Raw genomic sequence first — 27,809 nt, forward strand, 5'->3', positions numbered from 1 at the left:
CCGCGAGCTCCCGCAAACTCCATTATCGGAGGGGAATTCTATGCCGCCCGAAATGGCAGAGAGTGACACGCCGCCACGAGCCCCCTCGCCTATCGCCATGGAGGACACCGAAGTGTCATCCCGAAGGACCTCTCCTGGCCGAGAGGGGGCGAACGAAGCCGTCGAGAGAGCGCCCGAGGTTAATACCTCGGTCGCCGAAGACCTAGGGGAGGCGGTGATACGTCGCCAACGTATCTATAATTTATGAAGTATTCATGCTATTATATTATCCTTTTAGGATGTTTTATATGCTATTTTATATGATTTTTGGGACTAACCTATTAACCTAGAGCCCAATGCCAGTTTCTGTTTTTTTGTTTTTTGTTTTTACATAAAAGGAATACCAAACGGAGTCCAATTGACGTGCCAATTTTTTACGATTTTTTATGGACCAAAAGAAGACCCCGGAGCAAAAGAGTTGGGCCAGAAGAGTCCCGGGCCGTCCACGAGGGTGGGGGCGTGGCCCACCCCCCCCCCCCCCCCCCCGGCGCATGGGCCTACCTCGTGGACGACTCGAGCACCTTCTTGACGTGAGACCTACGCCAAAAATTCCTATAAATACAGAAACCTCCAGAAAATAACCTAGATCGGGAGTTCCGCCGCCGCAAGCCTCTGTAGCCACCAAAAACCAATCGGGACCTTGTTCCGGCACCCTGCCGGAGGGGGGATCCCTCACCGGTGGCCATGTTCATCATTCCGGCGCTCTCCATGACGAGGAGGGAGTAGTTCATCCTCGGGGCTGAGGGTATGTACCAGTAGCTATGTGTTTGATCTCTCTCTCATGTTCTTGATTTGGCACGATCTTGATGTATCGCGAGCTTTGCTATTATAGTTGGATCTTATGATGTTTCTCCCCCTCTACTCTCTTGTAATGGATTGAGTTTTCCCTTTGAAGTTATATTATCGGATTGGGTCTTTAAGGATTTGAGAACACTTGATGTATGTCTTGCATGTGCTTATCTGTGGTGACAATGGGATATCACATGATTCACTTGATGTATGTTTTGGTGATCAACTTGCAGGTTCCGTGACCTCGTGAACCTATGCATAGGGGTTGGCACACGTTTTCGTCTCGACTCTCCGGTAGAAACTTTGGGGCAGTCTTTGAAGTTCTTTGTGTTGGTTGGATAGATGAATCTGAGATTGTGTGATGCATATCGTATAATCATACCCACGGATACTTGAGGTGACATTGGAGTATCTAGGTGACATTAGGGTTTTGGTTGATTTGTGTCTTAAGGTGTTATTCTAGTACGAACTCTATGATAGATCGAACGGAAAGAATAGGTTCTTGTTATTTTACTATGGACTCTTGAATAGATCGATCAGAAAAGATAACTTTGAGGTGGTTTCGTACCCTACAATAATCTCTTCGTTTGTTCTCCGCTATTAGTGACTTTGGAGTGACTCTTTGTTGCATGTTGAGGGATAGTAATATGATCCAATTATGTTATTATTGTTGAGAGAACTTGCACTAGTGAAAGTATGAACCCTAGGCCTTGTTTCAACGCATTGCAGTACCGTTTGTGCTCACTTTTATCATTAGTTACCTTGCTGTTTTTATATTTTCAGATTACAAAAACCTATATCTACCATCCATATTGCACTTGTATCACCATCTCTTCGCCGAACTAGTGCACCTATACAATTTACCATTGTATTGGGTGTGTTGGGGACACAAGAGACTCTTCGTTATTTGGTTGCAGGGTTGTTTGAGAGAGACCATCTTCATCCTACACCTCCCACGGATTGATAAACCTTAGGTCATCCACTTGAGGGAAATTTGCTACTGTCCTACAAACCTCTGCACTTGGAGGCCCAACAACGTCTATAAGAAGAAGGTTGTGTAGTAGACATCAGGCGGCCCCTATGACAACCGATGGTGGGGACCCCAACAATCCGGGCCCCAGCCGAACACCATTCCGGAGACCCGCATGGCTCCGGGATCGGATAAGCAGCCCCCTTCGAAAGAGGGGGGAGGAGCACCAGCTCCATCGACAGCCTCCATTAATCCGGAGGCGCCCAACGCTCTAGAGGAAGCACTGCAAAGTGCTTCCGTCGTGGAGGAGCACCGCACCCTGATGGGTGTGGTTATGGAGAAGGTTCAGTCTGCTAAAAACAGACTGAACGAAGCCTTGTGCAGCCTACTGACGGGCTTTGAGGTATGCGACGTAATGTTCTAAAAACTTTTCATACAAAAGAATAAACCTGTATACAGACAGTAGCCCCTGAGGCTTGATGTCTACTACACAACCTTCTTCTTGTAGACATTGTTGGGCCTCCAAGTGCAGAGGTTTGTAGGAAAGTAGCAAATTTCCCTCAAGTGGATGACCTAAGGTTTATCAATCCGTGGGAGGCGTAGGATGAAGATGGTCTCTCTCAAACAACCCTGCAACTAGATAACAAAGAGTCTCTTGTGTCCCCAACACACCCAATACAATGGTAAATTGTATAGGTGCACTAGTTCGGCAAAGAGATGGTGATACAAGTGCAATATGGATGGTAGATATAGGTTTTTGTAATCTGAAAATATAAAAATAGCAAGGTAACTAATGATAAAAGTGAGCACAAACGATATTTCAATGCTTCGAAACAAGGCCTAGGGTTCATACTTTCACTAGTGCAAGTTCTCTCAACAATAATAACATAATTGGATCATATAACAATCCCTCAACATGCAACAAAGAGTCACTCCAAAGTCACTAATAGCATAGAACAAACGAAGAGATTATTGTAGGGTACGAAACCACCTCAAAGTTATTCTTTCCGATCAATCCATTGGGCTATTCCTATAAGTGTCACAAATAGCCCTAGAGTTCGTAGTAAAATAACACCTTAAGACACAAATCAACCAAAACCCTAATGTCACCTAGATACTCCAATGTCACCTCAAGTATCCGTGGGTATGATTATACGATATGCATCACACAATCTCATATTCATCTATTCAACCAACACAAAGAACTTCAAAGAGTGCCCCCAAAGTTTATACCGGAGAGTCAAGGTCACGGAACCCGCAAGTTGATCACCAAAACATACATCAAGTGAATCAATAGAATACCCCATTGTCACCACGGGTATCCCACGCAAGACATACATCAAGTGTTCTCAAATCCTTAAAGACTCAATCCGATAAGATAACTTCAAAGGGAAAACTCAACCCATTACAAGAAGATAGAGGGGGAGAAGCATCATAAGATCCAACTATAATAGCAAAGCTCGCGATACATCAAGATCGTGCCATATCAAGAACACGAGAGAGAGAGAGAGAGAGAGAGAGAGAGAGAGAGAGAGAGAGAGATCAAACACATAGCTACGGGTACATACCCTCAGCCCCGAGGGTGAACTACTCCCTCCTCGTCATGGAGAGCGCCGGGATGATGAAGATGGCCACCGGTGATGATTCCCCCCTCTGGCAGGGTGCCGGAATAGGGTCCCGATTGGTTTTTGGTGGCTACAGAGGCTTGCGGCGGCGGATCTCCCCATCTAGGTTATTTTCTGGAGGTTTGGGGATTTATAGGAGAGGTTGGCGTTGAGAACAAGTCAGGGGGCCCTACGGAGAGTCCACGAGGCACAGGGGCGCGCCCTAGGGGGGTGGGCGTGCCCTCCACCCTCGTGGGGCCCACGGGACTCCCCTTCGGTAACTCTTCGTTCCAGTATTTTTTATATTTTCCAAAAAAATCTCCGTTGATTTTCAGCGCATTCTGAGAACTTCTATTTCTGCACAAAAACAACACCACGGTAGTTCTGCTGAAAACATCATCAGTCCGGGTTAGTTCTAACCAAATCATACCAAAATCATGTAAAAATATTATAAACATGGCATGAATACATCAAAAATTATAGATACGTTGGAGACGTATCAGCATCCCCAAGCTTAATTCATGCTCGTCATCGAGTAGGTAAATGATAAAAACAGAATTTTTGATGTGGAATGCTACTTAACATATTTATCAATGTAATCTTCTCTATTGTGGCAAGAATATTCAGATCCATAAGATTCAAAACAAAAGTTTAATATTGACATGAAAACAATAATACTTCAAGCATACTAACAAAGCAATCATCTCTTCTCAAAATAACATGGCCAAAGAAAGCTATCCCTACAAAGTCATATAGTCTGGCTATGCTCTATCTTCATCACACAAAATATTTAAATCATGCACAATCCCGGTTTCAGCCAAGCAATTGTTTCATACTTTAGTATTCTCAAACTTTTTCAATTTTCACGCAGTACATGAGCGTGAGCCATGGATATAGCACTATGGGTGCAATAGAATGGTGGTTGTGGAGAAAACAAAAAAAGGAAGCTGGTCTCACATCAACTAGGCATATTAATGGGCTATGGAGATGCCCATCAATAGATATCAATGTGAGTGAGTAGGGATTGCCATGCAACGGATGCACTAGAGCTATAAGTGTATGAAAGCTCAAAAAGAAACTAAGTGGGTGTGCATCCAACTTGCTCGCTCACGAAGACCTAGGGCATTTGAGGAAGCCCATCATTGGAATATACAAGCCAAGTTCTATAATGAAAAATTCCCACTAGTATATGAAAGTGACAAAATAGGAGACTCTCTATCATGAAGAACATAGTGCTACTTTGAAGCACAAGTGTGGTAAAAGGATAGTAGCATTGCCCCTTCTCTCTTTTTCTCTCTTTTTTATTTTTTATTTGGGCCTTTTCTCTTTTTTTATGGCCTCTTTTTTATTTTTATTTTATTTTTCGTCCGGAGTCTCATCCCGACTTGTGGGGGAATCATAGTCTCCATCATCCTTTCCTCACTGGGACAATGCTATAATAATGAAGATCATCACACTTTTATTTACTTACAACTCGATACTTAGAACAAAATATGACTCTATATGAATGCCTCCGGCGGTGTACCGGGATGTGCAATGAATCAAGAGTGACATGTATGAAAGAATTATGAAAGGTGGCTTTGCCACAAATACGATGTCAACTACATGATCATGCAAAGCAATATGACAATGATGAAGCGTGTCATAATAAACGGAACGGTGGAAAGTTTCATGGCAATATATCTCGGAATGGCTATGGAATATGTCATAATAGGTAGGTATGGTAGCTGCTTTGAGGAAGGTATGGTGGGTGTATGGTACCGGCGAAAGTTGCGCGGCACAAGAGAGGCTAGCTGTCACATCCCTAGCTTCTGGTAATGCACTAGGCTAGCCTCATGTGTGCATCATGTTTAATCTTGAAAGAAAGTTGAAATGGGGATGACAGAACCCCCAGCACCCCCCTGAAACCAACTAGGGTTTACTAAAATTGGTTTCAATGAACTCAAAATGCCCTTCACAAAATGTTCATCATTTCTGGATTGGGCTAAAACCCTGGCAAAAATGGTGCACACTTTTCTAGGACATTCTGGATTTTTGAATTAAATCATAAGTATTTGAATTTGGGCATTTAAATTCTATAAAATATTTTAACTGTCCAAATAATCTTGAAAGCATTTGAGGGCTATTGGAGATATTTTCAAAAGTGCCCACAATTATTTTCAGGATTTTACAAAATGAATTGGTATTTTACTATTCAAAACAGAACAAAATAAATAGAAAAACAGAACAAATTAAATAACAGAGAGAGAGAGAGAGAGTTAGTACCTGGGCCACTTACCTGTGCGGCCCAGGAGCCGGCCCAGCCCAGCTGGCCGATGCTAGTCGTCTCCCTCCTCCGCCAGAAGGACGAGGGGCGTGTGCCCGCCGCGTGCGCCCACGCGCCTGGCCACCTCCTGCTTCCGCCGCTGCCTCGACGCCAGGACGTCGCCACGCGCCCCCCTGGGACTCTCTCACTCTCTCCCGACCTTCTCCCTCTCCTCTGTCTCTCTCCCTCGCTCTTCCCCTCACGTGCCTGAGCACGCCGCCGTGAGCCACCGCGGCCACCAGCATCCCTGCGGCCATCCAACTAGCCTACAAGCTCCGCCTCGGATCCATGAAGCTCTACGCCGACGCACGCGACGCCGGGTGCCCCGAAGCCACGCCATCACCGCTGTCTTCACCGCCATGGCCGGCGATCGCCGCTGCTCGATTCGCAGCAACGAGGACGTCCCCGAGCACGCCGAGGCCACCTCTGCAGTCGCCGTGAGGTCCTCTATCGATCCCCTCTACTCCCATGTCCATTAGCTCATCGTAGCCCTCGTTTCCGTTGAGACCGAGACCTCACCGGCGCCGGACTTGTCACCGTCGTCGTTTTGGTCCGCCTCCGTATAAACCGAGCGCGTCACTGCACTGAGTGCACTCCCAGGAGCCCGTAGCGCCTATCAGTTCCTCCCATGCACCGTAGCCGCAACCCCGTGCACACCCGAACTCCGGCGGTCATAGAAGAGCTCGCTGTCGTCAGCTACGGCCACCGTAGGCCCGGCCACCACCACCGTTGGATGCTCGCTTGCAAGAGCTCTCCATCGAGCCCAAGAACGCCCAAAAACCGTCGCCTGTGGGCGAATCCCGAGCGCCTCTGCCGTCTCTGGCTCTGCCGGCGACGAGCCGCGGGTCAACTCCGGCAGGTTGACCCAGGTTTTGACCCCGGTTGACCTCCCCAGGGTCACTGACATGCGGGCCCTGCCCGACTAATTAACCTAGCTTAGGTTTAAACCTAATTAGATTAACCTAGGTTAGTGCTAACTAAGTTTAGTTAGCCACTGACACACGGGACCCACGCATCAGGTTTGACCTAGCCGACCCGTTGACCTGCTGATGTCACACCGACGCCATGCTGACGCAGTAAATAGTTTCTGTATTTAAAACAATTCAGAAAATCCAGAAAAAGGCTTAAACTTCTAAAAATCATATAAATTCAACCGTAGCTCCAAATGAAACAAGTTATATATGAAAAATGATCAGAAAAATTCAATATCCATCTGTACCATTTTCATGCATGTTAGAGCAACCTAACCTTGCTGTTTAGATGAAACAATATAATGCACTTATATGACTTTATAAAATGGGTTTGCATTGAATCTTTGGTTCAAATGGACTCATCTCAATCTGTTCTAGCTTGCATTAGCCCAGAACACATTCATATTGCCATGTCATGATCATGCATCATATTGTGCATTGCATTGATTGAATTTGTTCTCTGTTGCTGGTATTTGTCCCCTCTCGGTAGACGATGTTCCGGCGTTGTGATCGTTGACACTAATGAAGACGCAATGCTATCTTCAGAAGTGCCAGGCAAGCATAACCCCCTTGTTCATTCCGATACAATCCCACTCTCTCGCTCCTGCTCTCTTTTACTGCATTAGGACAACAACGATTCAACTGTTACATGCTGCGGTAGCTGAACCCCTTATCCTCTGCATGACCTGTCATTGCCACAGTAAATAGATGAAACCCACTAGCATGAGTAGGAGTTGTTTGAGCCCTGATGTGCCTACTCATTCATGCTTGTTTGTCATGCCTGCTACTGCTTAGAGTTGAGTCGGGTCTGATTCATCGGGGATGAGTTGGAATGGTGATGAACATGTCCTACTGTGTGTGAGCTAAGTGTGTGAACACGATTTGGTAAAGGTAGCGGTGAGGGGCCATGTAGGAGTACATGGTGGGTTGTCTTATTGCAGCCGTCCTCAGGAACTGAGTTCTGTGTTTGTGATCCATGAAACAGTTACTACCACGCATTGGGCCCGAAACCAATGGACCCCCTCGGCTTCTTAATCACCCTTGTCCTCTGTCCAGGAGTTGCACGTAGTTTCTGGTGTTTGTAGTAAGCTGGAGGCCGTGGACAGTGCTGACCCGAGGGGTGGGCTGTGATGCGGTAGGCTCGTGGCCCGGTGTACCGAGTCGCCCGTTTGGTGTCTCGGGAACCCTGCACACATCGTTCGGGTCCGTATGTGGAAACCTCGGCCGGACTCCCTGCGGATGGAACCTGAGTAGGCGATAAACCTGGACTAGAGACTTGAGCGTTTAGGTAGGCTGTGACCGACACCCTCGCCGGGCTTCCGCTTGAAGGTTGCCGAGTACATGCTGTGTAAACGGCGGTAAGTGGTGAGAGCGTGTGTGACGAAGTACACCCCTGCAGGGTTAATATGATCTATTCGAATAGCCGTGTCCGCGGTAAAGGACTTCTGGGTTGCCTGTACAGTTCATAGACAAGTGAAAGTGGATACTCTAAAATGCGCAAGATAAGCGTGAGTGCTATGGATAGCGTTCTCGTAGGGAGACGGGAGCGGATCCATAGTGGAGTATTGATATGGTGAATATGTGGACTCGAGTGCGCCACCTCAAAAGAGTTACTTGCAGTCGTAGTTCAGGTTAGCCACTAAGTCAAAGCTGGCTTGCTGCAGTTAAACTCCACCACCCCTTTTGTTGATACCGATGCATATGTAGATAGTTCTGATGTAAGTCTTGCTGGGTACATTTGTACTCACGTTTGCCTATTTTATGTTTTGCAGAGAGACGTCAGTCTCGCTAGTAGTTCCGTGTGGACTTCGACGTTTAGCTTGATACCTCAGCTACGATCTTGTGCCCTCGGCAGGATCTGGTAGATAGTCAGGCTTCTCAGCCTTTTTCATTTATAGATGTCTGTACTCAGACATGTTAAGCTTCCGCATGTGCTTTGACTTGTATGCTCTGAATGTTGGGTCATGAGACCCATGTTTGTAATATCTGGCTCTTCGGAGCCTAATGAATAAATACTCTGAGTCGTAGAGTCTTGTTGTGATGCCATGTTGTATTTGCACATATCGAGCATATTGTGTGTAGGATTGAAATGCTTGGTATGTGTGGGATCCGACAACCTAGTTGTTTATCCTTGGTAGCCTCCCTTATGGGGAAATGTAGTCTTGTGCTTCCATGAGCCATAGTAGTCCGCTACAGCCCGGTTCACCGGAGTCCTGCTAGCCCAGCACTACTGCTCCGGAACACTTGACTGGCCGGCATGTGATTCACTTCGTTCCTGTGTCTGTCCCTTAGGGGAAATGTCACGCGGTGACATCCGGAGTCCTGCCTAGCCTGCTACAGCCCGGTTCACCGGAGTCCTGTTAGCCCAGCGCTATAAACTGGATTCGCACGCTGCTGACCGACATGCTCGATGTTGATTCATGTATGCATGTCCCTGTAAGTTAGTGCCACTTTGGGTTCACGACTAGTCATGTCGGCCCGGGTTCTCTGTCATATGGATGCTAGCGACACTATCATATACGTGAGCCAAAAGGCGCAAACGGTCCCGGGCCATGGTAAGGCGACACCCGTGGGAATACCGTGCGTGAGGCCGCAAAGTGATATGAGGTGTTACAGGCTAGATCGGTGTGACTTAGAATCGGGGTCCTGACAGCTTTGGTATCAGAGCCTGACTGCCTGTAGGATTACCAAGCCAAACTTGTCGAAGTTGAGTCTAGAAATGCTTTAGTTATGTAAGGGAATTGATTGTGGAAGGGAACGTAAGGCTCTTTTTACTCCTTTACCTTATGCCCTTCTGATCTGAGTCACCCTCTTCTCTTCTACGGGGATTAAGAACTAGGCTTCTCATCTTTCTATCAGGATCACGTGTTACTAATCCGTAGACTCATAGGATTGATGGATTTAAGCCTCAGTTCAGTTCCTACTACTTCCGTATGTTGACCATCGATCCCGGAAGTTTATATTGTGATGTTGAGTGGTTATGCCACCATTTTGTAGGATGTCTCAAATCCTTTGAGCATTTACAGCCGTTATGCTGTCCGAGTCATCCCAGGCTTCTAAATAATCTGATGCATTTGCAAATCCCTTCTTTCCGTTCTCGATGTTCCTTTGGGCCAGATTAACCACACTAATCGTTGAGTTGAGGTACTCTGTTGCCTTGACATATATGTTGGAGTTATTATTATGACCCTAGGTGTCATAGAGGACCACTCAGTAATCTAGCAATGCTTTGTATCCCCAGTGTGATGATTCTGGCCATTATTCTCGAAAGCATCCCGTGATGCCATTTAGTTAGTAGGCATTCTATTTCTGGGTTCTTGAACCCAAGATTCACTCTACTTAATTCGTGTAGCTAGTGTTTGCTCGTTCCTTTAGGATATTAGTAACCTTTGTGATAGTCTTCGAGGTCCGTGGTATCGTTCTTCCAAATACCATGAACCATTCTTGGCAGGAGTTCTTTTGAACCAAAAGATCACAACCAGGGCGCTCTTGAGGAGTACTCCATTCATATTGTGACTCTGCTAGTCATACCTTTCTGCATGGGTTATCTAGAAGAAACTTGTTGAACTTGGTTCGACATACTAATCTATGCATCCACAACTCAGAAAGTTATATGTTCCTTTGAGTTGTCCCTCTTCAGTCGTATTCCGACCTTCGTCTATCAATTGATAGTCAGGACTAGTTGTGCATTCGTGTTATCAATGCCTATTATTCTTGTGGTCCGTCAAGCCATTCTATTCCGGAATGACTAGGAGAAACAAACTCCAGTACCTTATCCATTTCTTGGATTGGTCAAAGTAGTTGTATTCCGCAGATCAAAATGCCAATCCAGCTTTTGTTCTGTTCTACCTCAGAGTATTACCCCCTTTATGTCAGAATTGTCATGAGAATTGCACCATCTCTCACGAATTCTTAACGCAGTGATACTTCTCGCCATCATTGCTCATTCCTCGGTTCCGTGTTGTCACGACCGGAATGCCGACAGGTGAACTATGATGTGTGAAATCTATACTCCTAGCAACTCCGTTGCTTGGTAGTTAAAGGACAATAATTTCACCCTTAGTGTGTTGGTTACTGAATCACATCCTAAGGTTGATCGTGCTACCCAGTCCTTATTCCCGGTGCACTTTTCGATCAATGAGTTAGGATAGTGTTAGTCCTTGCTTATTCGGTCATATCGTCTTGCTCTGAAAAGCAAGATCGTTCTCGAGCTTAGTAACATATCGGTGGTTCATGATGTTCCGAATATCTTCTCGGATGTATTACCAGGTTGTCACCTGACCGCTATGTTGAGTTCGTGATCATGTTGGTTTTCCTCCAAACCACCCATTCTCCAAGAATCTGTGTTGGATACCCCTGAACTAGTTGGTTAAGCTAAACAACAACTTGGAGAGTTGGAAGATAAAAGCTTGTCCGACTTAGTTCATGTTAAGGGATATCTTTTATGTGTGTGTGTGTGTGTGTTGAAGAAAGATGATATCTCCATCGATTGGTCCTCGTGATCAGTTGTTGGATCTATTGCCTTGTCAGAACTTTAACTTGAGTATGGGCTATCGTCAAGTCAAATCAGAACCAACGATGTTCGTAATGTTGTCTTACTCGTGGTTGATCCCTCGAGCATACACCATTACATCTTTTGGTCTGACCAATGCTATCACCGTGTTCACATGATGGTGGAAGTCCAGTGATATGGAAATTCCGATGAGTTGCTATTGAGCCCATCGGCAGCATCTCGTCTCCTCCATGATTCATGTTGAACATCAAGCTAGTGTTGGAAACTTTTGTAAGCATTATCTTCATGTCCCGTTCATGAAATACATGTTTGGTGTAAGAAGTGACTTCCTCCAAGTTCACGTGCATTAGGTGCAAGTTGCCGCCGTCAATTCGAGAAAGATTGTTTTTGCTTCCTCTGGAATCATCCCAAGTTAGTCATGCATGTGCAAAGTATTCTGTGGTATGTTAGACTGATCATCTTCGTTACATATGAATTCCTAGCACCCAAGCCACTGATTGACTTGTTCAAGGAAAAGAAGTCTAGCGCGCGTAAAGACTTCGAAATCCTTGATGATGGATCCTAACCAGAACTCGATAGTGTTTTATTATAAGACTACTATGTGGTCATTCTTGTCTTGGACAACATGTTCACAGGTTTGTAGCAGAACCAGCTCATGTTTTGGAGCTTGCTATTGTAGTTCACTCCCTGAGAATGTCGCAACGTCATCTCGTCGATTTGTGTTGCAATCTTTCATTTTTTTCTCTCTAGACTAGATGAGTCTGGAATATCCTGACACCAACCAGATCTGAATCTCAGGCAGATATGATGGTTGGAACATTCCCAACATCTACTTTTGTTCCCAGCTTGCACCGCCATTGTGCCAATTTCCATGGGCTGCCCTCTTAGTAATTGTTGTTTAGGATCACCTTCAAGAGTGGTCCTACCATGGGTCCCATCCATTTCCAATGACAAGCAAAAATCTTTCCCTGCGTTGTCTTCAACAAGGTAGTCCACATCATCCATTCCAGTCCGAGTATGTCATTCTTTTGAACTCCTTCAAATGATCGATTTTGATTGCCTTAGGTTGGCATAACGAGTCTCAATGATCTATGTATCAAAAGTAATTCTTCTTGCCACTTAAGGGAATAATTCCATGAGTCACCTTTCCTAAGGTGCCCTGTTAGGGAATCATGGCGATTACTTCCTCGCTATCTTGAAACCATGCACCATCTTCTAAGCATGGAATCGTCGCCTTCTAATCTGAACCTTCGTCACCTGCTTCTTTCCATCGCCCCTCATATCTGTTTTGCCCCTCAGCTCAAGAGATGTTTGTACGTCTCGTTCCGTGGGTTGATCCTGTGATCATTAAGATGATCCATTCCTGTGGAGTTATCTCGCTCTTCTATCCCCATGTCGGATGAAGTCCCCAAAGCAAGACGTCGAGATCAAGATGATGCAATGAATCAACATCCTCGAGAAGGACAGTTGGATCATGAAGATCGTGTTAGCTTTGCGTCCCCTCTGTCTTCTTACCTCACGTCTTGAATCTCGGGACGAGATTCTTGTTTAGTAGGGGTGAGTTGTCACATCCCTAGCTTCTGGTAATGCACTAGGCTAGCCTCATGTGTGCATCATGTTTAATCTTGAAAGAAAGTTGAAATGGGGATGACAGAACCCCCAGCACCCCCCCTGAAACCAACTAGGGTTTACTAAAATTGGTTTCAATGAACCCAAAATGCCCTTCACAAAATGTTCATCATTTCTGGATTGGGCTAAAACCCCTGGCAAAAATGGTGCACACTTTTCTAGGACATTCTGGATTTTTGAATTAAATCATAAGTATTTGAATTTGGACATTTAAATTCTATAAAATATTTTAACTGTCCAAATAATCTTGAAAGCATTTGAGGGCTATTGGAGATATTTTCAAAAGTGCCCACAATTATTTTCAGGATTTTACAAAATGAATTGGTATTTTACTAATTCAAAACAGAACAAAATAAATAGAAAAATAGAACAAATTAAATAACAGAGAGAGAGAGTTAGTACCTGGGCCACTTACCTGTGCGGCCCAGGAGCCGGCCCAGCCCAGCTGGCCGATGCTAGTTGTCTCCCTCCTCTCGCCAGAAGGACGAGGGGCGTGTGCCCGCCGCGTGCGCCCACGCGCCTGGCCACCTCCTGCTTCCGCCGCTGCCTCGACGCCAGGACGTCGCCACGCGCCCCCTGGGACTCTCTCACTCTCTCCCGACCTTCTCCCTCTCCTCTGTCTCTCTCCCTCGCTCTTCCCCTCACGTGCCTGAGCACGCCGCCGTGAGCCACTGCGGCCACCAGCATCCCCGCGGCCATCCAATTAGCCTACAAGCTCCGCCTCGGATCCATAAAGCTCTACGCCGACGCACGCGACGCCGGGTGCCCCGAAGCCACGCCATCACCGTCGTCTTCACCGCCATGGCCGGCGATCGCCGCTGCTCGATTCGCAGCAACGAGGACGTCCCCGAGCACGCCGAGGCCACCTCTGCAGTCGCTGTGAGGTCCTCTATCGATCCCCTCTACTCCCATGTCCATTAGCTCATCGTAGCCCTCGTTTCCGTTGAGACCGAGACCTCACCGGCGCTGGACTTGTCACCGTCGTCGTTTTGGTTCGCCTCCGTATAAACCGAGTGCGTCACTGCACTGAGTGCACTCCCAGGAGCCCGTAGCGCCTATCAGTTCCTCGTCCCATGCACCGTAGCCGCAACCCCGTGCACACCCGAACTCCGGCGGCCGTAGAAGAGCTCGCTGTCGTCAACTACGGCCACCGTAGGCCCGGCCACCACCACCGTTGGATGCTCGCTTGCAAGAGCTTTCCATCGAGCCCAAGAACGCCCAAAACCGTCGCCTGTGGGCGAATCCCGAGCGCCTCCGCCGTCTTTGGCTCTGTCGGCGACGAGCCGCGGGTCAACTCCGGCGGGTTGACCCGGGTTTTGACCCCGGTTGACCTCCCCAGGGTCACTGACATGCGGGCCCTGCCCGACTAATTAACCTAGCTTACGTTTAAACCTAATTAGATTAACCTAGGTTAGTGCTAACTAAGTTCAGTTAGTTTAGTTAGCCACTGACACACGGGACCCACGCATCAGGTTTGACCTGGCCGACCCGTTGACCTGCTGATGTCACACCGACGCCATGCTGATGCAGTAAATAGTTTCTGTATTTAAAACAATTCAGAAAATCCAGAAAAAGGCTTAAACTTCTACAAATCATATAAATTCAACCGTAGCTCCAAATGAAACAAGTTATATATGAAAAATGATCAGAAAAATTCAATCTATCCATCTGTACCATTTTCATGCATGTTAGAGCAACCTAACCTTGCTGTTTAGATGAAACAATATAATGCACTTATATGACTTTATAAAATGGGTTTGCATTGAATCTTTGGTTCAAATGGACTCATCTCAATCTGTTCTAGCTTGCATTAGCCCAGAACACATTCATATTGCCATGTCATGATCATGCATCATATTGTGCATTGCATTGATTGAATTTCTTCTCTGTTGCCGGTATTTGTCCCCTCTCGGTAGACGATGTTCCGGCGTTGTGATCGTTGACACTAATGAAGACTCAATGCTATCTCCAGAAGTGCCAGGCAAGCATAACCCCATTGTTCATTCTGATACAATCCCACTCTCTCGCTCCTGCTCTCTTTTACTGCATTAGGACAACAACGATTCAACTGTTACATGCTGCGGTAGCTGAACCCCTTATCCTCTGCAAGACCTGTCATTGCCACAATAAATAGATGAAACCCACTAGCATGAGTAGGAGTTGTTTGAGCCCTGATGTGCCTACTCATTCATGCTTGTTTGTCATGCCTGCTACTGCTTAGAGTTGAGTCGGGTCTGATTCATCGGGGATGAGTTGGAATGGTGATGAACATGTCCTACTATGTGTGAGCTAAGTGTGTGAACACGATTTGGTAAAGGTAGCGGTGAGGGGCCATGTAGGAGTACATGGTGGGTTGTCTCATTGCAGCCGTCCTCAGGAACTGAGTTCTGTGTTTGTGATCCATGAAACAGTTACTACCACGCATTGGGCCCGAAACCAATGGACCCCCTCGGCTTCTTAATCACCCTTGTCCTCTGTCCAGGAGTTGCACGTAGTTTCTGGTGTTTGTAGTAAGCTGGAGGCCGTGGACAGTGCTGACCCGAGGGGTGGGCTGTGATGCGGTAGGCTCGTGGCCCGGTGTACCGAGTCGCCCGTTTGGTGTCTCGGGAACCCTGCACACATCGTTCGGGTCCGTATGTGGAAACCTCGGCCGGACTCCCTGCGGATGGAACCTGAGTAGGCGATAAACCTGGACTAGAGACTTGAGCGTTTAGGTAGGCTGTGACCGACACCCTCGCCGGGCTTCCGCTTGAAGGTTGCCGAGTACATGCTGTGTAAACGGCGGTAAGTGGTGAGAGCGTGTGTGACGAAGTACACCCCTGCAGGGTTAATATGATCTATTCGAATAGCCATGTCCGCGGTAAAGGACTTCTGGGTTGCCTGTACAGTTCATAGACAAGTGAAAGTGGATACTCTAAAATGCGCAAGATAAGCGTGAGTGCTATGGATAGCGTTCTCGTAGGGAGACGGGAGCGGATCCATAGTGGAGTATTGATATGGTGAATATGTGGACTCGAGTGCGCCACCTCAAAAGAGTTACTTGCAGTCGTAGTTCAGGTTAGCCACTAAGTCAAAGCTGGCTTGCTGCAGTTAAACTCCACCACCCCTTTTGTTGATACCGATGCATATGTAGATAGTTCTGATGTAAGTCTTGCTGGGTACATTTGTACTCACGTTTGCCTATTTTATGTTTTGCAGAGAGACGTCAGTCTCGCTAGTAGTTCCGTGTGGACTTCGACGTTTAGCTTGATACCTCAGCTACGATCTTGTGCCCTCGGCAGGATATAGTAGATAGTCAGGCTTCTCAGCCTTTTTCATTTATAGATGTCTGTACTCAGACATGTTAAGCTTCCGCATGTGCTTTGACTTGTATGCTCTGAATGTTGGGTCATGAGACCCATGTTTGTAATATCTGGCTCTTCGGAGCCTAATGAATAAATACTCTGAGTCGTAGAGTCTTGTTGTGATGCCATGTTGTATTTGCACATATCGAGCATATTGTGTGTATGATTGAAATGCTTGGTATGTGTGGGATCCGACAACCTAGTTGTTTATCCTTGGTAGCCTCCCTTATGGGGAAATGTAGTCTTGTGCTTCCATGAGCCATAGTAGTCCGCTACAGCCCGGTTCACCGGAGTCCTGCTAGCCCAACACTACTGCTCCGGAACACTTGACTGGCCGGCATGTGATTCACTTCGTTCCTGTGTCTGTCCCTTCGGGGAAATGTCACGCGGTGACATCCGGAGTCCTGTCTAGCCTGCTACAGCCCGGTTCACCGGAGTCCTGTTAGCCCAGCGCTACAAACTGGATTCGCACGCTGCTGACCGACATGCTCGATGTTGATTCATGTATGCCTGTCCCTGTAAGTTAGTGCCACTTTGGGTTCACGACTAGTCATGTCGGCCCGGGTTCTCTGTCATATGGATGCTAGCGACACTATCATATACGTGAGCCAAAAGGCACAAACGGTCCCGGGCCATGGTAAGGCGACACCCGTGGGAATACCGTGCGTGAGGCCGCAAAGTGATATGAGGTGTTACAGGCTAGATCGGTGTGACTTAGAATCGGGGTCCTGACAGCTTTGGTATCAGAGCCTGACTGCCTGTAGGATTACCAAGCCAAACTTGTCGAAGTTGAGTCTAGAAATGCTTTAGTTATGTAAGGGAATTGATTGTGGAAGGGAACGTAAGGCTCTTTTTACTCCTTTACCTTATGCCCTTCTGATCTGAGTCACCCTCTTCTCTTCTACGGGGATTAAGAACTAGGCTTCTCATCTTTCTATCAGGATCACGTGTTACTAATCCGTAGACTCATAGGATTGATGGATTTAAGCCTCAGTTCCGTTCCTACTACTTCCGTATGTTGACCATCGATCCCGGAAGTTTATATTGTGATGTTGAGTGGTTATGCCACCATTTTGTAGGATGTCTCAAATTCTTTGAGCATTTACAGCCATTATGCTGTCCGAGTCATCCCAGGCTTCTAAATAATCTGATGCATTTGCAAATCCCTTCTTTCCGTTCTCGATGTTCCTTTGGGCCAGATTAACCACACTAATCGTTGAGTTGAGGTACTCTGTTGCCTTGACATATATGTTGGAGTTATTATTATGACCCTAGGTGTCATAGAGGACCACTCAGTAATCTAGAAATGCTTTGTATCCCCAGTGTGATGATTCTGGCCATTATTCTCGAAAGCATCCCGTGATGCCATTTAGTTAGTAGGCATTCTATTTCTGGGTTCTTGAACCCAAGATTCACTCTACTTAATTCGTGTAGCTAGTGTTTGCTCGTTCCTTTAGGATATTAGTAACCTTTGTGATAGTCTTCGAGGTCCGTGGTATATCGTTCTTCCAAATACCATGAACCATTCTTGGCAGGAGTTCTTCCAAATATTAGTAACATCATGACATTCTTTGGGCCGTCCATGACGGAAAAAACCGTGGTAGAAGCGAGGGGGAGGAAAATTTCAGGGAGTTCCCGGTTATGGTGGGCGGTCGGGGGCCGAGCGATGCGCGTTTCTCTCGTACACGTACGCGCGTGTGTGCGAGGCGTTGGCTCTAACTGAACCCGAGCGAGGCGTTGGGCTCTAACTGAACCCGAGAGATTGCACTGCAGGCTACGCGTTACTGAACCCAAGCAATCGATCGATGGCTGTTAACTGAACCCGATCGAGCGATTCCTTCGCTACTGCTGCTAACTGAAGCCGATCGATTGGATGAACAATGAGCGTTGCGGGGGGGGGGGTGGATGAACAGTGAGCGGTGGCGTTGCCTCTGGATGAACAGGACCCCGTGGTGTGGAGGGCTGGATGAACAGTAGACACTGGAGGGGTGCCCGTGGAGGGGTGGTTGAACAGGACCCCGTGCTGTGGAGGGCTGGATGAACAGTAGACGGTGGAGGGGTGCCCGTGGAGGGGTCGTTGAATAGTAGCCGGTGGAGTAGCGCGTGGTGGAGGCTGGATGAACAGGAGCCCGTGGAGGCTGGAGGAGGTCGACGGTAGCCCGTGGAGGCTGGAGGAGGTCGACGGTAGCCCGTGGAGGCTGGAGGAGGTCGATGGTGGAGGAACAGTATCCCGTGGAGTCCTGTTTTGCGGTACGCCACACCCCTCCCGATGAACAGGACCCCCGTTTCGACCGTAGGAGGCCCGTTTCGTCCGTTTTGCGGTACGCCACACCCCTCCCGATCAACAGGACCCCCGTTTCGACCGTAGGAGGTCCGTTTCGTCCGTTTTGCGGTACGCCACACCCCTCCCGATCAACAGGACCCCCGTTTTGACCGTAGGAGGTCCGTTTCATCCGTTTTGCGGTACGCCACACCCCTCCCGATCAACAGGACCCCCGTTTCGACCGTAGGAGGTTTCCTCCATTTTGCGGTACGCCACACCCCTCCCGATCAACAGGACCCCATTCCGAACATAGGAGGTCCGTTTCCTCCATTTTGCGGTACGCCAGGCCTCGTTTGCATCACCTGTTCCGTCCAAACCCTCCCGATGAACACGACCACGCATTCCGTTCTGACCCAGCTGGTTGGCTCCCACGCGTTCCGTTGCCTCCCGATGAACACGACGCATTCTGTTGCCTCCCCATGAACACGACGCATTCCGTTGCCTCCCCATGAACACGACGCATTCCGTTGCCTCCCCATGAACATGACGACGACACTGTTTCTCTGTTCCGACCCAGCCATGTACACGAGCACTGGCCGTACGTATGCGCGAGTAGGCGTTCGAGACCCCGCCCGTATGTACACATACGTGGCCGTATTTTCTTTCTTGCACCCTGGCTGTTGTACGTACGTGTACATGCTACGTGCGCGCCTCTACTACGACACATGCGCGCCTCTACATCGACCAGTATGTACGTACACGTTCACGACCAGAATGACAACGCTACGTACGCTTCGACCAGGTGGGTCCCGACTGTCAGGCACTTCCTTGCCTGCGAAGATGTAGCTGGTGGGTCCCAGCAGTCAGGGGGCGAATCGTTTTTTTGCCCGGACGCACTTCCTTGCGTGCGAAGATGTAGCCGGTGGGTACCAGCAGTCAGGGGCCGAATCATTTTTTTGCCCGGACGCACTTCCTTGCGTGCGAAGGTGTAGCTGGTGGGTCCCAGCAGTCAGGGGGGCGAATCATTTTTTTTGCCCGGACGCACTTCCTTGCGTGCGAAGATGAAGCTGGTGGGTCCTAGCAGTCAGGGGGAAACGTTTTTTCCGCAAATTACAGTGGCCCGTCCGGTGGGTCCCAGCTGTTAGGTGGAGGAATCATTATTTTCCGCGTAATAAGGAGGCACTTCCTTGCTGCGGTCGTGGACCCAGCTGTCAGCCTCTCCACGTACAGTCCACGTCCGATGGAAGTCGTTCCTTGACCACGTTGACCAGGCCGCGCTGAGAGCACAACGGCAGTGGACGATGGCGAGGCCTAGGAAGGGGACGACGCGGAGCCGGGGAAGACGTGGCAGTGGAAGCCCGCGCGGAGAGGAGTACGAGGGTTCACTGGTTCGGCTGCGGTGTGAGGCTGCCGTCGCCGCAGGGCCTGGCCAGCGGTGGGAATAGTAGGGGGCGGTTAGGCCTCCGCGGTAGCACAGCCGGGCATGGGAGGCAGGAGCATGCGACACGACCGGCGCTGCTTTGGGCGGCTGGAGCAAGAAGACCAGAGGTTGAAGAAGCACTACGGCCGTTGGATGGACATCGTACGGTCACTGGAGCTAGAATCGTTCATATTGACTAAGTTGACAAAGCCCTCCGTCCCCGTCAACTTAGTTGGCCCACAAGTCATCCTCCCACTATGGTGGGTCCCAGCTAGCAGGGGGTATTCATTTTTTTGTGCGTAATAAGGAGGCACTTCCTTGCATGCGAAGATATAGCTGGTGGGTCTGACATGTCAGCGGGGGGACATTTTTTCATGAAATACAAAGGCCCTTCCGGTGGGTCCCAGCTATCAGGTGGAGGAATCATTATTTTGCGCGTACAGTCCACGGCCGATGGATGTCGTTCGTTGACCACGTTGACCAGGCCGCGCCGAGAGCACCATGGCGGTGGACGACGGCGAGGCCTAGGAAGGGAACGACATGGAGCCAGGGAAGACTCGGCAATGGTTGCCCACGTGGTGTGGAGTACGAGGGTTTACTGGTCCGGCTGCCGTCGCCGGAAAATAACAGGAGGTGTGGGTGAGTAGAGGAATGGCCTAGCCAGCAATGAAGTAGGGTGGGGCGGTGTGGCCTGTGCGGCAGCACAGCCGGCCACGGGAGGCGGGAGCAGGCAGTCCCACCGGAGCTGGTTTGGGCGGCTGGAGCTAGAAGATCAGATATTGAAGAAGCAGCACGACCGTTGGATTAACATCCAACGGTCACTGCTACTAGAATCGTTTGTGGACTAAGTTGACAAAGCCAAAGTACACGTCAACCTAGTAGACCCACAAGTCAGCCTCCAAATCTGTCCCAAACAGCATACAGCCCGAAATTTCTAGCCAGATTCAAATTGATTTTAAATCTAAATATACCTTAATTTAAATTCAATGAAATTTTACCCGCACAAAAACAATGAAATTTAAAATATCAAAATCCGAAAGAAAACAGTATTTTGGAACTAATTGCCTGTTTGCTGTATTTTTTCATTTTATAGCCCATTTATTATTACTTATAGCCCATTTCTTATTATTTATAGCCCATTTTTTGGGCAAAATGCATCCCTCCTCGTCTTGAAAGATTTCCGGCCCAGCAGGGCGTAGAAAAGCAAGTAGGCTTACGTTGGTTATTCTGCAAAAAACAAAATAGCTGGCTAGCCATTTTCAGAAAGGAAAAAAACAAACTGGGCTGGTCATGTGCTAAACATATGAAATAAAAGCCTGGGCTAGACGGGCCACGGGTCCTCTACAACCCAGTTGATACCCTTCTCCGTCCCGAAAAAACAAAATTATTGCGCGCGCTGCTGGGTCCCTACTGTCATCCTCACCATGTACAGTCATCTCCTTATTCCTCTCGGTTGTTGACCATGTTGACAACACCGGAGGGCGGCGCCGCGGCGAGCGAACCAAGGCGGATGACAATGGTGAGGCCTCGGACGGGAACGAAAAGGAGCCGGGGAAGATCACAGCCAGCCGTGGGAGGCGGGAGCAGGCGGTCCCGCCGGCGCTGGTTTGGCTTTGGCGGCTCGAGGAAGAAGAGACTAAAGAAACGCGACAGACGTTGAATGTCAATCCAACGGTCAAGGTTGGCACAATCGTTTGTTGACTAAGCAGACACCAAGTAGCATACTTTTTTATATATAGGAAGAAAACTGCGAAGAAAATGCGTTCGTCTGCCGTCCTCCTCACAGGGAACGTTCGCCACATAAGTGACTAGCACCCTTGGTTTTCAACCGAGAGGTCTTGGTTTCGAGTCCCAGGAACTCTCAATTTTGTCCTCCTTCCTTCCTCGCAAAAAAGGGAAAGAAAATCAAAGACTTGGGAAGGCATACAGAACAAGCTAGTGTACCAGTAAAGAGACGTTGCCGAGTTTTAGAAAAAAGAAAGACGTGCTGCTGTAGCTGGTTCGAATCCAAACCTAGACTATGACTATATATGGTGCTATGCTACTCTGCAAGTAATGAAACTGACATATCCAACGTTCGCTTCTCCTCTTCTCTACTTACTCTGCCTAGCATCAAAAGCTCTGGCCGCAGCAACCATGTCCGCTGGCTGCTCGTCCACCTGCTCTTCAGCAGGCAACAACCAGATATGCGCGAAGTCGCCACCCGTACCATCGCCTGTGGGTCTCATCACACCCCCGTCGGCACGCGCACCGCAGCCGATTGCTCATCGCAACCCGCTGCCGTTGGTGTGGTGCCACTGCTGCAAATCACGCAGAGTCATCCGTCGCGTCTCAACCACAATCCGCAACCCTGGCCGAGTCTTCTACAAATGCCCGAATCATGGGGTAATAATATGTTTAAGTGTTGTTCTGCTGCTTTAAGTTGCTGATTTTTTTTAATAGTTTGGTTGATGATCTTCCAATTTCATTCGTGCAGAAAAGGGAAGATTCGTGTGATTTGTATTTCTGGGAAGTTGCTGATGTGGGGGAATGCAACTACGCTGATTATTTGGTTAGCCGAGGAATCCCAATACCAGCAGGTTGGGGTGTTGGACAAGTAACTGAAGGAACGACAGAAGAGGAAGATGCAGAGCAGAAGGTTAAAGATGCAGTTCCTCTGATCATGGCCAAGCAACAGCTGCTGAACGGCCTTGACAGCAATGAGGAGATGAAAGAGCTTGTGAAGATAATGGGCAAAATCGATGTGCTCTGTAGGATGATTGTCTCTTTATTTGCAGTGTATGTCGCACTCGTGATGTATTCAGTGGCTACGACATGAGCACTTTGCTGAAACTAGTAATGAATGAAACCTGTGTAGCAGGCTGGGCGTAGTGTTGTGAACATCTAATGATTTCTATTAATGGAAATCAGGGGGTATCCCCTTTTGCTCATATAAATAAATAAATAGCAGAGGCCCTGTCGGGTCAGCTTTGTTCTCATTCGAAGACGTCGAGCAAATTGCAGTCCAACAACAAACTATGTCATCAAATTCAAGTTTCACAGCCAAATATGAGTACAACTAAACAACAATGTCATCATGTTTTAGTTGTCATACAATCATCAAACACAAATCAGCATACATAACAAGTGATGTTCTCATAGCAAAATACTAAACAACATGTTCATCAGGTTTCAGTTGTCATAGCAAACACAGTTTCACATAGTAGATAAAAAAACGTCTTCTGACAGGCAAATACGACAAAAGCAATGTAATCATCATCCGCAGCAGCAGCGTCAACATCTTCGCCATGTGTATCAGTTTGAATCGTAATTCCCCACGGTGTCATCTTCTTCTTCGTCCTCAACGTCCTCGAACGTTGGCTTCTTCTTGATCAACTCTTGTATGTCCACAGCACAACAGGCAATCTTTTCGCCGGCGTCATTGACGTGATGGTTCTCAAAGATATTAGGAACACCTGTGTTATCTTGTACATCAGGAGCAGTGTAAGCATCAACTTGTTGGGCAACTTCATTAAACGAATTCCTCTGCTCAAACCTTTGCAATACTCTCCAGTCATCGCTACGTGCAAATGTGTCTTCCAAGAAAAATATATGTGTTGCTTGATTTGCCAAAATAAAAGGCTCGTTGGTCTGGTACGCCGCCTTGACATTGATGGATTTGAAATAATCATCAGCTCTGGGTTTTGCGATCCTGGAAAACAGGTTATACCAACGATGGCACAACAGAACCACACACCGATGATCCTCGAAACTGGAGATATACTGCAACTGCACAATGTCTATTATGTTAGCATACATTTCAGTTGTCTCTTTGTCATATGTATCTGTGCTCATGATGGCACGGTTGTGTCTTCCTGCCTTCGTCTCGTGCAAGGATGTTGTAGCGCACATCTCCAACAACGCAAGATTCATAATGTCTTACCCGAGTATCAGGACCCATTGCTAGTGAGTAAAGGGCATCATCAACTGCCTGCCCATCCTCCCGCATCTTCTTAACCTATGGTTAGAAAATAGACAAGCTGATCATCTTATGTACTCAATATATTAAAAAAACTGACAGTGCACTTCAAAAGCTTACATGGTTCTTGAACCATTTCGCAAATCCTGCCATAACCAGTTTGTCAATGTTTCTTGGATTTTGCGGCAGTAACTCCTCTTTGTAGATGCTGCACAACATAGTGATCGCGTCAAACATCTAAATATATAAGAATGTGATGTAAGTTTAGTAGATTACGATGTATAAGCTGCAGTACTGCACTTACTTGATATAAGGTAGTATCTCAGGACAGTTATTCAACACATACCAAACCATTTTGTCCAAATCTTTAGGTTTGTCCTCTTGTCGACTCTTCCCTGTAACTCGAACAGAATAATCGAAAACATTGAGCCCGGGATTGTCTTCACCCACCTCTTTGCTAAGCTGATCAGCTGTTTCAATGTATTTTGAGCAGAATGTCAACGCTTCTGTAGCAATGTAGGCCTCTGCAATGGAACCCTCGGGTCTAGCTCTGTTCCTAACATAGCCCTTGAAAGTGCCTAGCCGCCTTTCAATAGGGTACATCCAGCCATACTGTACTGGACCTCTAAGTAGAGCCTCATCAGGTAGATGAACAGCCAAATGCACCATCACATCAAAGAAGGCTGGAGGATATATCTTCTCAAGGTCGCATAGGATAGTTGGTATCTTGTCTCTAAGGCGCTCCAAAGCATCTATCCTGATATTCCTACTGCAGAGTTCCCTGAAGAATTGTCCCAACTCTGCAACTTCTCTGTATAAGTCAGGGCGGCCCAATCCTCTAAGGATAACATGTAAAACCCTTTGAAGTAGGACGTGGCAGTCATGAGTTTTCAACCCTTGTACCTTGTTTCCATCTGCACTGACTCTCCTTTCAGGGTTGGAAGCAAATCCATGTTGGAATCTCACACGTGACAGGACCTCGCAGAATTCTTTTCTTTTTACCTTGTCCAAGACGTACACAGCTGGTGCCATATCCCATGGTTTACCTTCATCTTGCACCTGCAAATCCTTTCTGATACCCAGGTGTGTCAAATCAATCCTAGATTTTAAGGTATCTTTCGTCTTGCCTTCAATATTAAGAAGTGTGCCGATAATGCGGTCACATATATTTTTCTCGATGTGCATCACATCAAGATTATGCCGCAGATCCAAATCTTTCCAATACTCCAAGTCCCACAAAGTGGACCTGCGGGTAAACAATAATCTCTCTTCTACCCTGCCACGCTTCCTTTTCCCGCTACCATTACCAGGATGGTTTCCTGGTGTAATATGCCTGACCTTCTCTAATTCCACTTGCAACTCATCGGCGGTGAGCCTCTTTGGCGCATCACGGTTTTCATGCTTTGCATTGAACACATGTCTTCGGTATTTTCTAGGATGCGGCTTGTCCTTGGCAAGGAAACGGCGGTGTCCAATGTAACAGATCTTGCTAAGTATTGCGTATGACAGTGGATTCCTGTCACAACGAACACATGCATTGTAACCATGTGTCGTTCGCCCTGACATAGTGCCCAAAGCCGGATAATCATGGATGCACCAAATTATAACAGCACGCAGAAAGAAATCAGCTGGTGGGTTGCTATATAGGTCTCGAGTGAGAACACCCTTCCATAGCTATTGAAGTTCCTCCACAAGAGGCTCCATGAACAAATCAAAATCCTTTCCATGACTTTTTGGACCTGGGATGAGCAAGGCCATCATGTAGTTTGATTCTTTGGTGCAGACATTTGGAGGCATGTTGTAAGGGATAACAAGCACTGGCCATGTGCTATATGTGGCGCTCTGGTAGCCAAATGGGTTAAATCCATCTGAAGCTAAGCCAAGTCTAATGTTTCTCGGGTCAGCAGCAAACTCTTTGTGTTTATCATTGAAGCTTTTCCACTCACTACCATGAGATGGATGCCTCATTACATTCTGATCTCTGTACTCCTGGTTCCTAGAATGCCACAGTACATCCTCTCTTGTTTCAGCATCATGAAACAACCTCTGCAATCTTGGTGTAATTGGAAAATGTCTCAGAACATTATGAGGAATCCTCTTCACAGCATCGCCATCTTTCCATCTTGATGATTTGCATTTCGGGCATTCACTTAAGTTGGCATAATCCTTCCGGAATAGAACACAATTATTCTTACAAACATGGATCATATCATATCCAATTCCAACTGCACGAAGGAAATTCTTCATTTTACTGTAGGTGTGTGGCAGCTCAGACGCATCTGGGAAAGATTTGCGGAAAGCAGCCAACATCGCATCGAATGATTTGTTGGTCATCCACTCAGATGTCTTCACCTGAAGAAAGGTGACCATAGCTGAGAATACTGACAGCTTATTTCCTGGGGTGACAGCAACGTTGCATTGTTCCAACATGCGGGCCCACCGTTTTTCTTCTGCAGGTGAAAGTTCACGGAATGCACGAGCATTTCGTAGCATTGTTTCAATGTTGGTCAAACTCACTGGCTCCGCCACCACCACCACCTCCTCCTCCTCGTCCACCTGAGCATTAGGCAGATCAAGATGGTGATCTGCTGCTTCCACGTAGTCAATAACATTGACGTTCACAGCTTCACCATGATGAACCCACCTAGTATATGTGACCGACATCCCATACAAGTGTAGATGATTTTGCACAGTTGACTGGGGTCTTGTAACTGAATTCATACAACTGCTACACGGGCAGAGCACATCTGATTTCGGACCACCGTACTCAGCTCTGATAAAGTTCATGAAGTTTTCAACCCCCTCGACATATGCAGCGGAGAATCTTCGAGCAGAAGTTATCCAAGTCCTGTCCATCTGTTAGACATACAAATTAGTTCTTCTACTAGATATTACAGGAAAAACATATATGCTTTTTTATGAAGTCCATAAAAAAATACCTAGCTCGATGTCTAAAGCTATGGCAAGATATTTGGACGAGCAGATCTAAGTAACGAAATATATGTAAAGCTAATTCAGCAAACAGATTTGAGTGCCAAATTATGGCAGGCTGTTTCAGCAGTCAATGAGGCTGAGCACACAGCCATCGAACTATCGAAGGCCATTGCAGCAACAAAGATCGAGTATAAAACGGTGTAGAGCTATTTCACCTAACAGATTGGCTACTAGACCATGGCAATCTACGTCACAATAAATATATGGCAGGATATTTTAGCAACTAATCGGCCTTGGCATGCCATCTCAGCTAAGCAGATTGAGTGCGGAACAGGGCAAGGAAGCTTCTTAAGCAGAGCATATTGACAGTAAACTACTTCGGCAAACAGTGAGATTAACAACGTCTATCAGCGAACATTTAGCGCTACACCGACATGAACGGGGCCTCAGTCTAGAATGCGCGTACCGTGGGAGAAGCTGACCGCCGTGCGTCTCCACACGAACGTCGCCAGCGGTGGCGGCGCTGACCGCCGTGCGCCTCCACAAGAACGTAGCCAGAGGTGGCGGCGCGGCTAGAGGACGACAGTCTACGAGAGCGTACTGTGGGAGCGAGAGGATCGCCGAACCGCGGTGCCGACGTATCGGCGCGGCGGGGAGGGCGGCTTTGGCGGAGCGAATGGAGTGGAGGGGGACAAGGGGGAGGGGGGTTTGGGGAATATTATTGGCCAGTTGGACGAAGGGTGGTTGAATCGGATTTGAGGGGAATTTTTGGGTGTGGGGGGCGGAGGATTTTCGCGCGGTGGGCGGGGGGAGTTTGGCGCATGGTCGGTTTCTCCAAGTGCAGTCCCACGTGTCAGTGATGAGGCAAGCCGAAGCGCGTTCCGTTTGCGTGAGCCGTGTGCAGGACCGAACGTGTGTGGGGTGCAATGCGACCGCGACAGGAGTGCTGTGAGTGTACCGCCTTTTTTCCTCTTAAACTAGGTGCTTCGCCCCCTCAAAAAAATTTGTTGCTTCGCGCGATCCATCGATACTACTACTACTAGTAATCCGGTAATCCCGACTAAAACGGC

The sequence above is a fragment of the Aegilops tauschii genome, chromosome 4 (assembly GCF_002575655.3).
Source record: "Aegilops tauschii subsp. strangulata cultivar AL8/78 chromosome 4, Aet v6.0, whole genome shotgun sequence".
Lineage (NCBI taxonomy): Eukaryota > Viridiplantae > Streptophyta > Magnoliopsida > Poales > Poaceae > Aegilops > Aegilops tauschii.